This window comes from Salminus brasiliensis, chromosome 5 (assembly GCF_030463535.1).
Source record: "Salminus brasiliensis chromosome 5, fSalBra1.hap2, whole genome shotgun sequence".
Classification (NCBI taxonomy): Eukaryota; Metazoa; Chordata; class Actinopteri; order Characiformes; family Bryconidae; genus Salminus; species Salminus brasiliensis.
This window is the reverse complement of record NC_132882.1, coordinates 15,977,798-15,993,574: the sequence shown is the minus strand read 5'-3', so window position 1 is coordinate 15,993,574 and position 15,777 is coordinate 15,977,798.

Genomic DNA, 15,777 nt, shown 5'->3' with positions numbered 1-15,777 from the left:
GTCTATTTCTCTCTCTCTGTTTCTAATAGTATTGCTTACGAGTCAAAGAATCAATACAAAATAAATAATTTATTTTACATAAACAAGGATGGTGTGATCCTCTCTCTTTCTCTCTCTCTCTCTCTCTCTGTCTCTCTCTCTCTCTCTCTGTCTCTCTCATTCTTGCTTATGATTCATATGAAAACTTTAGAACTTTAGACATGTTGTAGAACAGGCCATGAAGTTCTGGACATTGATCACAAAACAGAATTAATCCAAATGAGTGTATACTACCTTCCTGACAAACAATTGACTTTGTGTATGTGTCTATGATTTTGTGTATGAGGGCTCTGAAGTATAACTGTGTTTGTGTGTGTGTGTGTGTGTGTGTGTGTGTGTGTGTGTGTGTGTGTTTTAACAAAGATAGGTTTAAGGAAGTGAAATTGTAAGAGTTTCCTATTGTAACAGCTGTGTTTGGGCAAGCTTTTGCTCTGCTTATATATGCAGAACTAACTTCCACTACTACTGGCTGATAGTGAGTGTCAGAACTGGTCTAGGCCTTACTGACTTACACACACATTACTGACACACATTGTTATAAAGGGGAAGTAAGTATATCATATCATTAACAAATAACATGGGAAAGAAAACAGACACAAACAAATTATGTGAGAAAAGAAATCATTTCTGTACATATTTTGTGAAATGCAACTGTTGTAATCTTATCTTTACTATGTATGTTTTGTATTTTGAGTTTTATGTGTGGTCTCACTTTGTTTGGACAATACACTTCCCACGCCCTCATCAATAATCTACAGATGCTTATATAAGCAGCTGATTATATAACAAGATCTTATCTTAAGTCATATACAACTAGTGTACCCCAAGAAACTTGTAACATTTGCACATAATAATGAGGATTAGGATTCACAAGAAGCTCTCCTACATATTTTACGATTGAAAAGGAGCTCTGGTCCACTGGTGGCACTGGGTTGCTGAATGCACACACCACAGCCTGCTATGTACTTGAAGAAGAATTGAGAAAGCATCTGTGCTACTTTTCTCCATAATGGAGCTGCAAAAAAGGAGCTATTTGATGGAAACCCCTGCAGAAACAGTAAGATGTTCACATTGTACTGTTTGTAAAGTTAGGATTAGGGTAAGGGTTCGGTTTAGGTAACATTTAGGGTATGGTTAAGGTTAGGGTAAGGATAGGCTAAGGATATGGTTAGTGTAAGGGTATTGTTAAGGTTAGGGTAAGGATAAGGTTAGGGTAAAGGTATGGTTAAGGTTAGGGTAAGGGTATGGTTAAGGTTAGGGTAAGGGTTTGGTTTACATTTGGGTTTAGGTTAGGGTAAGTGTTCAGTTTAGATTAAGTTTAGGGCATGGTTAAGGTTATGGTTTGGTTGGGTTAAAGTCAGGGTATGGTTATGTTTAGGGTAATGGTTTGGTTTAGGGTAAGTTTAGGGTAAGGGTAAGGTTAGAGTTTGGTTTGGGTAAAGGTCAGGGTATGGTTAAGTTTAGGGTAATGGTTTGGTTTAGGGTAAGTCTGTGGCATAGTTAAAGTTAGTGTAAGGGTTTGGGTTAGCATAAGTTTAGGGCATGGTTAAAGTTAGGGTAAGAGTTTAGTTTAGGTTAAGTTTAGGGTATGGTTAAAGTTAGGGTAAGGGTTTGGTTTAGCATAAGTTTAGGGCATGGTTAAAGTTAGGGTAAGAGTTTAGTTTAGGTTAAGTTTAGGGTATGGTTAAAGTTAGGGTAAGAGTTTAGTTTAGGTTAAGTTTAGGGTATGGTTAAAGTTAGGGTAAGGGTTTGGTTTAGGTTTGGGTTTAGGTTAAGGTTAGGGTGAGTGGTTGATTAAGTTTAGGTTTAGGTTTAGGTTTAGGTGTACAGTAGGTTCAGGTAATACTATTTCACTGGTTGCTTTGCAACATTCTTTGTTGAAATGGTTGGATTTCTTTGTTACTGGGTTGTTCAGCAATTTGTGCATAAGTAAAGGGTAGATCTATATTTACTATACATTGTACAAATCCTTAAATCCTCTCTTAGTCACATATGTACGTATCCCCCTAGGGTTAGGCTTAATAGAGTCCTATTCTATTGGCAGTACTTTTGCACACACAAACTTTGTGTGCACATTTGCCCATCTGTGTCAACTTAAAGTAGCTGAATACATTCATTAGTACGGGTGTCCACAAACATGCGGACATATTGTGTATGTAGTTCAGAGTTAGTAAAATAAGTAGGTACATTAGGTAAGCGCGCTTTCCAAATAAAGAGTTATGTGCTTGTTTGTTTTCAAGGTGGTTCACAAGGTTATATTGATGTAGTTGGATACACACTATGACACCCTTTTTAGCCAACACCTGTATTTGTGTTACGGTGAGGAAGGTGTGTATGCACATCTGATCAGACTGTCACTGGGTTAGTTTGACTTGAGTTTGAGTTTTTTCTGTATACTGCATAGATGTGCTGTGCCTTTACTGTAGTCTGAATGGACCACTGTAACTGGATGACAGAAGGTGGATGTTAATGTAGGAGGAGGGTTGCTCTGCTACAACACAGTTAAAAAGACTTTGCTTCATCTCAGCATAGAACTGAACTGGTGTCCTGATCACACTCCTCTCTTCTGAAAACACTAGTGCTTACTTTTAGGATAAATACCTGTATCAGGGACTAGTAATGAGACTGGGCTGTAATGCTTGACCACTAAAATACACTAAATGCCCAAATGTTTATGGACACCCCTTCTAATAATTACATTCAACTACTTTAAGTTACACTCACTGCTGATATAGATGTGCAAATGCAAACAAACAGCTTTTTTAGTCAGAAGTCTGTAGAGAAGTATTGCCAGTAGAATAGAACGCTGTAGAGCAGATAAACATTAAGCTGTTGGGATCATGCCTAATGCCATGTATAGTGTGTTTTTGATGAATTTGGACAGTACTTTTGAATTCACACCATCAGCCATAAGATTAGCACACTTACAGGTGAAGCTAAAAACATTGATAACATATCTTCATCTACAGTGGTTTCTGTCAAAGGGTGAGATGTATTAGACAGCAAGTCAGTTTTTGAAGGCGGTGTGTTAAAAGCAGGAAAAATGGTATGAGGTATAAGGATCAGAGCCACTTTAACAAGAACCTGATTGTGATGGCTAGACACTTGGGTCAGAACATCTCCAAGCCATCAGGCAGGTCTTGAGAGGGTGGTCAGTACTTACCGACAACAGGGTTATGGGTAACTAAGTCTCATTGATGTGGTGATCTTGTGGTGTCTGTGCCTCAAATGGTCAGATCTGTTTTGGCAGTGCAGGGGGGACCTACTCAATTTTAGGCCAAATCAGGTGGTGTAAATGTTTTGGCTCATTGGTTTATATAGGCGAGTGAATTCTAGGACTTCAAGGTGAATCTTAGGAAATATTAGTCCATTTACTGTCAATTTACTGTAATGTGCAGATGTTGCTGTTATAGGAATATGAGAAGCTTTTCAAAACCTTTATACTGTTTAACTACATTACAAAATCTGTATTGAATTTTGTCCAAAAGTACTTTATGCCCTGCGTTCCCCATGTGCTTGACTCTACTAAAGAAAATAGTGTTACCCCTGTGATGTACAATGTACAGTGTGCACAAACACCAGCCATACAGGTGTGTCGGATGCCCCCTTATCAGCACAACATGCACTAACCTGCCACAGCCTTGTCCATGTCACTGCTATGCTGCGAATGATCTACCATCCAAACAAATCAGATCAGTCGTGATCTTATGGCTGTCTCTTTCCAGTAATGGAAAAGAATGTCAGTTAAAAATGTGGTGAGTTTCCAACTTCATAAATCTGTCCACTGTCAATCAATCAATCACCCAACAGCTTGATTAGATACACTTTGGTGTTCAGATGTATGTATCTGCCTTATTGTGTCTATTGGATAATTCAGCCACAGATTAGATAACTAGACAACTGAATGAATACAGACATGGATACTTTTGTTTTTGCATGTGACAGAGGCAGTAAATGGTCCGCAAAGAATCTGAGGTCTGCTGAACACACAACAAATAATTCAGCTTTTAGGGCTTTTTCTGCTGGACTGGTCTGGAGTCCATTCCTGCAAAACTGCAGTGGAAAACATTTGCTCGTATAAATTGTGAAGTTTTAGCAGAGATGGTCATGATGAATCATTTAGTGCGGCCAAGCCTCTCTGATCCTGCCGATTCAGCAGAGCTCAGCTCCACTTTATATGACCATCAATTATTAATGCTCTATTAGCACATCAGCACATTTGCATATTAGCAGTTTCACAAACCCAAATGGGTCACTAGATGAGGGAACGTGTGTGGGTGTGTATGCACAAGAGGGAGATTGTGTGTGTGTGTGTGTGTTTGGCTGCCTGTTTGCTCTGTGCAGGCCATCGTTATTATACGGGGCTCTGGATGTGTTCTGACAGGTGGATTATGAGGTGATTATTTACGGAGCTTTTTTAATTAAAAGAAAAACTGCCTATTACTATTCCTCCACTCGCTCATTAATATCTGCCATCCGATTTGGGTGTTGACGATGATCTCTAATTAAAAAGAAAAGAGGCTGCGTTATTGCACCAGTCTGGGAAACATCCTGGAAAGGTTTAGGGAAGAAGCTTGCAGTCAGAGCTTTGGTGAGAAGAGCAGATGGACATGTTCTGACCATGCTTAAGCTGCTGTACTTTCTCCAGCAGTTACCTTTCCTGTAAATTATGAAAAATATAACACTCTTTCCTGTTGTTCTTTTATTTCAATGATAATATTGTAGGTCAATAATGTAAGTGTTAAATGAATGTTTTTTTTCTGTTATTTATTAGTAAATCTCAATAGAGCAATACACAAAAAAAAACAACCAGAGGGATTATTTGACTAACAGATTAAAAGGAAATTCAGCACAAGAATTCAATCAACAGTAACAGTGTTGTCACTTTTATGTTACATATGTTAAAGTAACAATGTCCATACAGTCGTATGCAAATTCTCTGTTGATATTATGTGAACTTTTGATTTTCAAAGTGAAAGTTAACAAACTTAAATATGACTTTTAAATTTAAAATAAAACATGACATATTAAATGTGATAATCATTTTTGCTCTTTAATCTGTCTTATAATGTATGCGTTATATTAAATCAAGTAGATATAACAGTAATTATGCATTAAAATGTGCAAAGTGTATTTTTTACTTGTTTAATTTAATATAAAAATATAAGTAATTTGTCCAGGGTTCACAGATCACACAAATGTGCATTCTAACGTTTTAATTATGATATACAATTGTCATGAAATTCAGATGTGTATCACTTTATTGAGTTCTATCAAATCATATGGTGATTTTGTCTAAATAAATAAAAAGATTTCAGGATATTATACTTAATTTACAATGTCACATACATTTTGCCTGTAAAACTTAAATAATAAAATTAGAGTGAACACAAATAAACATGAATACAGTAAAAAAAACAAAACAACAAAAAAAAAACAATGTTTCCTATTGTTTTGTGTTGCTTAGACGTTCCACCAGTAGCTCATTTGATTTACTTTAATGAAGGAATGGATGATAACTGTCCAGACTGTAGTTGGTTTGCTTTCAGGCTTACTCCCACTCGCTTCCCTGGGTTTGACTTTCTTAAGTCTCACTAGTAAAAAATAAACAGATGCTTTCCCCTCAGGTGTGTTTTTAGCTCCAGTTTGGTAGTTAGGCTTCCTCTTCATTGGGTCTCTTCATTGAGTGGTGTGGTCCACTGGTTCACGTAGCTGCCCGTATTTCCACAACTAGCAGAGTGGAGCTGTAACCATTACAGGTCTAGACTATTACAAAACAGTTCTGAGGGTTGAAATTGGCCGATTTCCCAGCTTAATTTGGCAGTTTTTTCCTTTTGAAAGAGGACTCATGGTTCAAGATTCATGGTATGTCACTCAGTCTGGTCTCAGGAGGAATTCATACATATGTGACTCAGAGGGAATTTTTTAGGAGTTGTCCAATGTGTACTAAATATCGATAGGCCCTTGAACATATGTATGAATTACTGATGACAATTACTGACAGACAAGCAGAAATCATAGGTTTGAACAGACAGTGTGACTAGTGAAATTGTATTACCTTACCTGAATGTAGCTTTTCTCAATCACTCCTCCAGTATGTGGCATACAGGTTGAGTGTATTTGGCAAAACAGCACCACCAGTGGACGGGAGCTGTAGTGCAATTCGTAAAATATGGACAAAATATCTTCGTCAAAATGTTATGCATTTTGTGGATGCATGTTTAGTCGTATATATATATGAATTTTATGAGATCATGTTGCATCGCTGCCAGGTGCCAAACGCTAATTATTCAACAATGTCAAGGAAAATACAGTTTAAAAGGGCAGCTTTAAAGTTCAGTATTTGTCCCTGTAAAACTATGTTTTTGGAGATGTGAGGTTTTGTTTAGATAGTTAAAGATAGAGCTCTTTCTTCAGAGGAAATCTTGGAGTTAACGGAAGACATTATATATATGTACATATGTGGATTAGATGGATTAGATATGTGGGAGAAAGCATGTACTATATATAATTACAGGCATTTAGTGAACAGAAGCAACAGTCGATCCGGTAAACAAGCTGATAAGAGCTGCATTTTCAGATCATTTAAATGTCAGCTCTTTGAAGTGATTGAAAGCGTACTCAGATGAGCTTCCATTTCATATCAATCATGGATTCAAAGGCCTTCTTGCATGCACCATTCTCAAACACTAGATATAGATTAAGCTTTGAGCAGTCACACTTGTGCTTTACTTGCCCTTTCTTTCTACTGCAAAGCAAAAGTGAACACAATTTATCATACCATTACTGCAGAGGCAATTTATGCTACACTGCTCGCAGCCACTCTTTCATATCTGCTGCTAAGTATGTATCAGCACTGCTCTCTTATTTCATCCCTGTCAAGTGGACAGTCCTGCAGCCTGACACTGAAGTGTATGTCACCATAACAGTTGTTTAAAATGTACGTTGGCTGTAGAATGTGTGACAGAGCAGACTATAGAGGCTATTTGAACAACATACAAAGATCAGGGTCTTATTCCTTTTTGTTCCTCAAAACATTTTACTGTAACCAGCCCTATTTTAGCTATTTAAGGCATGCCGTCAACTGCACACTGCGCAGCTTTGCTATCGTAAGGACGGGAAAAGTATGCCTCAAAAGGCATGTACTAAGTCTCTTAATATTAATCATGGGTGTGTTTCGGGCGAAACATGCAATAAACCAATCTGAGTGTCACCTGCAATTGCCTTTAAGAGCCAGGTGAGGTGGTGGATTGCTATTTCAATGGCGCGAAGCTGGAGCTGTTGACAATCCACTGCCAAGATAACAATGAACGCCTGACTGTTGATGTCTGCCTAGGTTGTTTTCAGTCAGTGGCGCACCTGTGTTTTCCGTTGCCAAGATAGCAATACGGCAGAAATTTACCTGAACACACCTCATTTCGAGACCACAACGCCCACTGGTGTGAATATATTCGCAAGCACCTTTGCTTTTTAAACAACGCAGGTGGAAGGCATGAAAATAGACTGTTGGCGGGGTGTAAGATAGCAATGGGCATCCTGATGAGCCTTGCGGAGGGTGTACAATAGAGCCCTTAGTCTTAAAGGATTCATGAAATTAACATGATTTATCATTGACCACAGATGCAGTCGATCAGCCAAGACATGTTTAATATCTGAAGTTTGTATCTTTCTTTAGAATGGGTTGATGCCAGGCTAACATTTGCAAACAAAAACAGGATTTAACCTCATTGTGTTAAATAAATGCCTTTATGTCTTTGTGCTTTAAAAATCAAATAATATAACTACATAATAATAACTACATAACCAAATGATAATAAAAACTGATAATAAAAACTAATTAAAAATTGACAAGGATAGACTGAGGATAGAGGATTTTCTAATGAAACTAAGTCATACTATGTTCAAAACAACATCGATAAAATATCTGGATGCATTTTAAGCAGGGTGAAAGGTGGTTTTGGTCATGTATTGGTGACAGTTTAAGTCCCTTGTTTGTTAGCAATGCTAGCCTAGCATCTAGTCTGAACATAAAAAGAAAACCTCAGACATTAAACATCTTGCATCTTACATCTGGGATAAGTGATCAATCATGTTTAATTGCATTTTTGCTATTTCTTTAGCTCTTATATTTCTATGGTTATTATTGTATTTTTTTATACAATTAAAATGAAATTATATAATTAATTAATCATTTACCTACATAGTTGCATAAGACATTACATTTGATTTCTACTCTGTATTAAAAGGCTTGCAGTTTTGACATTTTCCATTTCCATTTCATGCTTTGATGTCAAAATCACAACACAATAACACATCTGGCACGGGAAACGCTATAGTCACAAGGCCTGGTTCACATAGGAACCTGTATTCCCATAACTAGCAGAGTCTGGTGGTGATGTGCTGCTCCCCAGTATCAACAACTCCATATTCTCTTTCTGCCGTTGCATTTTACTGCTTCACCAGCTTTCGCTAGTGGGCTGGGCGTATATAAACTTTAGGGACCTAAATATAAAGAGTTCTGTTACAACTTTGGTGTTTTGGAAATGGTCCATTTTCCAATTCCTGATTTGGTTATGCAGGAATTTCTTTAGAAAAAAGAATCAACAGCATTGAGGTTCATGAGATATCAGTTTCATGTACCAAAATCACATTATTTATTATTCATACAGTCTCACAAAATCCAGTTTGAAAGGGCACCATTAAAGTTAAATACCTTTCCCTGTATAGTTACAGTTTTGGAGAGGTTATTTTTTGACAGTAAGAGGGCTGAGCTCTCACTTCAGAGGAGAAGTTTGCCGTTAACAATCACCTCACATCAGTTTGTGCAAAACTTCCAGAGAAGTGAGGCTATCAACAAATGCTTTGTTGTTTCAAAAAAGCGAACTTGCACACATGTGCATGCACACACACACACACACACACACACACATTCACTAAAAGCACCTGCACAGACTTCTTCCTTACACTTTAATAATAACTCATTATTCAGTGCCATCTGCCTCCAGTGGCTTTTCTTCACATGTCTAAAGAATGGTCCTATTGTTTACATAAACCCATATAGTCAGTCAGTTAATGTTTCACACACACATACAAACACTCATTCACACACACACGCACACACCTGTGTCTTTGAATGACAGCTGGTTCTGAGGTTGCATTAACCCATAGCCTCAAACCTGGATTTACTCAGCTTTAGCAGCTCTTGGCCTCTGATAGGCCAACTGTCTGTCACACCTATTTGAGTCTATGTGTGTGTGCACATGTGTGTGCATCAGAAGAAATGACTTTGACCTCAGGGCTCCGTTTTCAAGATTGAAGCTGGTCAGAGGAATAGATCACACTTCTGGCCAGAGCACACTGTGTGTGGTGTGTTTATGTGTGTGGTTTTGTGTGTGTGTATGTACATAAATGTACTTACCCTTTGTGTGTAAGTGGGACAGAGGGTATACAGTTTGAGTGTATGTGAAATTGTGTATTTTAGTTGTGATGAAACAATACCCTCTCAGTGATCAGGCCAGCGGTGGGAGTGTTGCTTGTTTAAGCTTTGTAATCCCTGCATTAGGTCTGTAAACATGCTGTATAATCCTGCTTTCTTTCACACACCTCCATTCTGAATAGCTCTTTACACACACTTTAGCTACTGTAGTAATGCGCAAGTTGGACCTGCTAATCCGCTCCACAGCTGACCTCAACCTGCCTCTGCTGCATCAGGAAGCGAGCCAGGCAAGCGCTCTCGCTCGTACAACAATGGTATAACTGTTCTCACACGTACGCGCCATGTTAATAATTTTCATATTCATTGTCTGTACAAACAATGCGGGGAAGATCTGTCAAGTGCTGCTCGTTTGATGTCGTGTGAGTGTAATGTGGGACTTCAGTTGCAAAGCTGATTAGTTTTTGAAAGCAGAATTTATTCATCAACTTCCTGGAATGAAAACTTTATTCACTTGCTTCAGATTCATTGTAGTGTCTGGCCGCTCATTTGGTTCCTTTTACCCCTTCTTAAAGGATCATTAGTTAAGATTCAAGAAACATCACCTCAAGTGGTAAAAGTTTTAATACTACAAGACCATCCACCTTCTATTCACACCCTGCTGTGAGAATAGTCAAATGCCTTCTCTGTCCAAAATTTCTTTTTAACATGCTTCCACGAGTTTATCAGTCACCACCTGTGTTAGATATTTAGTAGTAATATCACTAGTTCAGGATTTCAGGAATTCCAATATTGACTCTCGTTTTACCACATTTCTTGACAGGTTTATTGGCAGCACAGCATGTCTGGTGATGCCAGATTCTGCCATGTTTTTCTAGCCAAACAGATGAAGATGTGGGTGGAGTAAATGGGTGTTAAAGAAATGGGGCTGGAGTAATGGGCATTAAAGAGCTAGAGGTGGAGTGATGGGGCATTGAGGAGTTGGGGTTAATGTAATAGGCATTGAGGACATGGAGGTGGAGTAATGGGGCATTAAAGAGATGGAATGGAGTAAAGGGGCATTGGGGTGATTGGGTGAATAATGGGGCAATGAGAAACGGGGTGGAGTCATGGGCATTGAGGGACATTGAGGAGTGTCTCATAAAGTGAGGGTCGTTAATGATAATGCTAATTCCCACTAGCACCCCTATATGCTTTGTGTAATATGCTAGCGCTAAGCTAATGCAGATGCAGATGAATATTTTTGGCTGTTCTAGATCAAACACTTCTGTCCAGGCCTAACAGAATTAATTAATTAATTCTGACATGTTCATTTTAGCTAAATAGATTGCATTTCTAGTGTCAAAATATTCTAGTTTTACGCCCAGTTTAACTATTAAAGCCCCAACCAAGTTCCCAGAAGACACTTAGAACTGTGAGCAGACCAAATGAGAACCAGTAAATTTTGTGTTTCTGTTTGTGATGCTTGATGTGTTTTCTGAAATAGTGTTGGTGGAAACTTGGTGCGTCTGTGATACAACCTGAGAGGTTGTTCTGAGGCTGCTGGAGTGCTCACAGTCCACATGGAGCTGAGGAGGCCACAGAGCAGCCTGTTTGAAAGTGCCAGGTGTTTCTGTGTCATCCTCTCTGCGCTCATAAATCTCTCTGTGCTTGGCTTCTCTGCAGGTGTAGAAGAGATTACGCTGCTCCAAACGGCATCAGGCCCTCCGCAAAACAGCCCATTTAACCGGGAACCTGGTGTGTGTGTATGCAAGAGAGTGAGTGTAAAATGAGATGGTATATATATGCATAATGGTATTAACCTTTCATAAAGCAGGGCAGATGCAGTTACTGTGCGTGCACAGGTGAATTTGTAGCCTGGCATGATCCAGGGCTGACATGACCAAAACATTATTGGGGCAGATTTACTAACATTATGTGGTGTCATAAAAGCCTATTTTAGCCTATGTGTCTGATTGATGTGATTTGCTGTATTATTAGGAGGTGGTCTCTGCTATGTGCATGTTTGGCATTTTGCATATTTAGTACATAGGAGTTTTTGTATCCAAAGCACATCTACACTAAAGCTACTAATTGACAGAACCTAACAGGCACTGGACATTAGTTTGATGCTACAAAGGTGCTGGACTCAACAAAGGTTGCTACAAAGGTTGCTGGTAACAACGCTGTGACTGTCGCCCAGCACTGCTCTCCACTGGTGGAGTTCATCATAGTCAAGTGCAGACCTTTTTATTTAGTACGGGAATTCTCCGCCGTGCTGATAGCCGCCGTGTACATACCGCCTAGTGCTAGCGTTAATGCTAATGCTAAGGAGGCACTGTGGGAACTGCACGGGGGCATCAGCGATCTGCAGACCAAACATCCAGACGGACTGTTCATTGTCGCCGGAGATTTCAACCATGCAAATCTCCAGTCAGTCCTCCCTAAATTCCATCAGCATATGGACTTTGCCACGAGAGGAGCGAACGCGCTGGACCTTGTTTACACAAACATCCCCAGCGCGTACCGGGCCGAGCCCGCCCCCACCTCGCGTTCTCGGACCACATGTCTGTGTATCTGACTCCAGCTTACACACCCCTCATCAGACGCTCCAAACCAGTTCAGAAGCAGGTGAAAACCTGGCCGGCAGGAGCCATCTCTGCCCTTCAGGACTGTTTTGAGTGCACTACATGTTTAGGGAGGCTGCGACTGAAGGCGACTCTGTTAACTTGGAGGAGTACACAGCATCAGTGACTGGCTACATCAGCAAGTGTATTGATGATGTCACTGTCTCCAAGACCATCACCACACGCCCAAACCAGAAGCCGTGGATGACTCCTGAGGTGCGTGCACTACTGAGGACCCGCGACTCGGCCTTCAGAGTGGGTGACAAGGCGGCCCTAAGGAAAGCAAGAGCCAAATTTTCACGAGCCATCCGAGAAGCAAAGCGCGCACACGCCCAAAGAATCCACAACCACTTCAAGGACACGGGTGACACGTGGCGCATGTGGCAGGGCATCCAGGAAATCACAAACTACAGGACAATGCCACCGTCCTGTGACAGTGATGCCTTCCTCCCCGATGCCCTGAACGACTTTTATGCACGGTTTGAGGCACAGAACAACACGTTGGTGAGAAAGATCACACCCAAGCCGGACGAGCAGGTGTTGTGCCTGACTGCAGTGGACGTGAGGAAAACTCTGCGCAGAGTCAACCCACGGAAAGCTGCAGGACCAGACAACATCCCCGGCAGAGTGCTCAGAGAGTGTGCAGACCAGTTGACAGATGTTCTCACGGACATCTTCAACGTCTCCCTGCGCAGCTCCATTGTCCCAACGTGCCTCAAGACCACCACCATCGTCCCCGTGCCGAAGAAGTCCACGGTGTCCTGCCTCAATGACTACCGTCCCGTAGCTCTCACGCCCATCATCATGAAGTGCTTCGAGAGGTTAGTCATGAGGATAATCAAGAACCAACTGCCCTCTTCATTGGACCCCCTGCAATTTGCATATCGTCCCAACCGCTCCACGGACGATGCCATCACCACCACCCTTCATCTCTCCCTTACCCACCTGGAGAAGAAGGACACCTACGTCAGAATGCTGTTCATAGACTTCAGTTCAGCATTCAACACCATCATCCCACAGAACCTCACCAGGAAGTTAAGCCTGCTGGGCCTCAACACCCCCCTCTGCAACTGGATCCTGGACTTCCTGACAGGGAGGCCCCAGTTAGTCCGGTTCGGGGACAGCAGCTCCAGCACCATCACCATGAACACTGGGGCACCCCAGGGCAGTGTACTGAGTCCTCTGTTGTTCACCCTGCTGACTCATGACTGTGTTGCGAAACACAGTTCTAACAGCATCATAAAGTTCGCCGATGATACAACTGTGCTGGGTCTCATCAGCAAAGGCGACGAGTCAGCATACAGAGAGGAGGTGCAGCAGCTGACAGACTGGTGTACAGTCAACAACCTTCACTGGAATGTAGAGAAGACCAAGGAAATGGTTGTTGACTTCAGGAAATCAAGACCGGACCACTCTCCGCTTAACATCAACGGCTCCTCTGTGGAGATCGTTAAGAGCACCAAGTTCCTTGGTGTCCACCTAGCGGAGAACCTCACCTGGTCCCTGAACACCAGCTCTACAGCCAAGAAAGCCCAGCAGCGTCTCTACTTCCTCCGGAAGCTGAGAAAGGCCCGTCTCCCTCCACCCATCCTCACCCTCTTCTATAGGGGAACCATAGAGAGCATCCTAAGCAGCTGCATCACTGCCTGGTTTGGGACCTGCACAGCCTCTGACCGCAAGTCCCTCCAACGCATTATGAGGACAGCTGAGAGGATCATCGGAATCTCTCTCCCCTCCGTCATGGACATTTACACCACCCGCTGCATCCACAAAGCAACCAGCATTGTGGATGACTCCACCCACCCTTCACACAGACTGTTCTCCCTCCTGCCATCAGGAAGAAGGTACCGCAGCATCCGGTCCAACACGACCAGACTCTGCAACAGCTTCTTCCCCCAAGCCATCAGACTCCTCAACACAACTCAACTTCTGAACTGATATCTTTCTGGTACATGTACACTCTCTCTCTCTCTCTCTCTCTCTCTCTCTCTCTCTCTCTCTCCAACCATTTACCCCAGGAAAAAAGGGGAAGCATTTTTGCACAAAGCATTGCACTAATAACTTACTTTACTACCTCACTGGACTCTATTTATTACACATTGCACAATTTGCACACTACCGGCAATTATTTTTATTCTCTGGTCTGTACTGTGTTGTGTTGTCTGTCCGCACTTGTTTGTTTGTGTTGCACTTGTGTCTTGTATGCACTGTCTATGTTGCACCATGGTCCTGGAGGAACGTTGTTTCGTTTCACTGTGTACTCTGTATGTAGTTGAAATGACAATAAAACCCACTTGACTTGACTTGACTTGACTTGAAATATGTTTTCTAACACAGACAAACAACTGGTCAAAGGCAGAAATGACTAAACCAAAACAGACCAGAAAACCAAAGCTAGATACAGGGCTCAGAACTGAGGTGACAAAAAGAGACCTAACAACAATTAACTGAGAGGCATACAAATGCATCAGGTGAGGCAAAGCAGGGGGTGGAACCGGTGAGAAGTAGATAAGTTATGCAGAGCCTGGGAAGTGGCACAAGGACTAACAAATACTAACTTACATCACATTAGAAACTCTATATATACTTATACATATACCATACTTACTTTTTATATCCTGACATTATAGAAAACCCTCAGATAATGGGTTAAATGCAATATGAAGAGCATTGGTGCTTACTGATTTTATAACTTTTTCCAACAGAAAAAGATCAAGCAGAGGTTTATGTTGTACTACTTATATGTCAATCGCAAAATTGCAATTGCATGGGAATTCTTGGTAAACTGGCTACCCCCTCTGTTTGCTGCTCTGTTGTGACTACTGTACTCCAATTCACAGAGCTTTAAATAGTCCTTGTAGTTCTTTTTTGGACACTGGCCATAGGTGGCACCCAGTGTTCATATGAACCTAGCAGTGAGTTTGCTATGGACTATCTCAAGTGTCACTTTTGTTATCTTGTCCTTCCTTGCTCCCTGTCAGCGAAGCAAAACACACTTTACGTCTTTAAGTAAATATTGTGCTATCAAACAGGTTATGTCACATGTGTCTGCTATCGTCAGCTGTCGCTGAAGGTCTTTCCCAGTACAGTAAAATCTCTGTATAAATATACACTCAACCAGCATGTTATTAGTACTGGGCATTGAGTTACTAGGCAGGTCCTGTTTTGCTCTCAAAACAGAGTCAATACTTCATGGTGTGGATTCTACAAGATGTTGGAAACATTACTGGTCCATGTTGACATGCTTGTGCTGCAAATTTCTCAGGAGCACTTTAATGCGGTGGATCTCCCGTTCTACCACGTTCTATGGCCGTTCCAGTCACCTGAACTGAATCCAATAGAAGTAATCAGATCTAGTGACTAGGAAGGCCACTGAGGAACTCTAAACTCATTGTCATGTTCATGCAACCAGTTCGAGACAAAGTTTGCTTGAAGATGGGTAAATTGTGGCCATAAAGGACATGGACAATGGACATTTTTGTCAACAATCCTCAAATAGGCATTTAAGTGATGATTGGTTGGTATTAATGAGCCCAAAGTGGCAAAATCTCATTCCCACCTCCACCAAAAAATACACCACCTCCACAGAAAGGGCACCATGCAAGTCCCTCAGATGGTCTGTTCCAGCCAAGTGTGTCAATCCCTTAATTCCTAAGGTGTAACTCTGCCTTCTTACAATATAGCAGAATAAGGATTTAA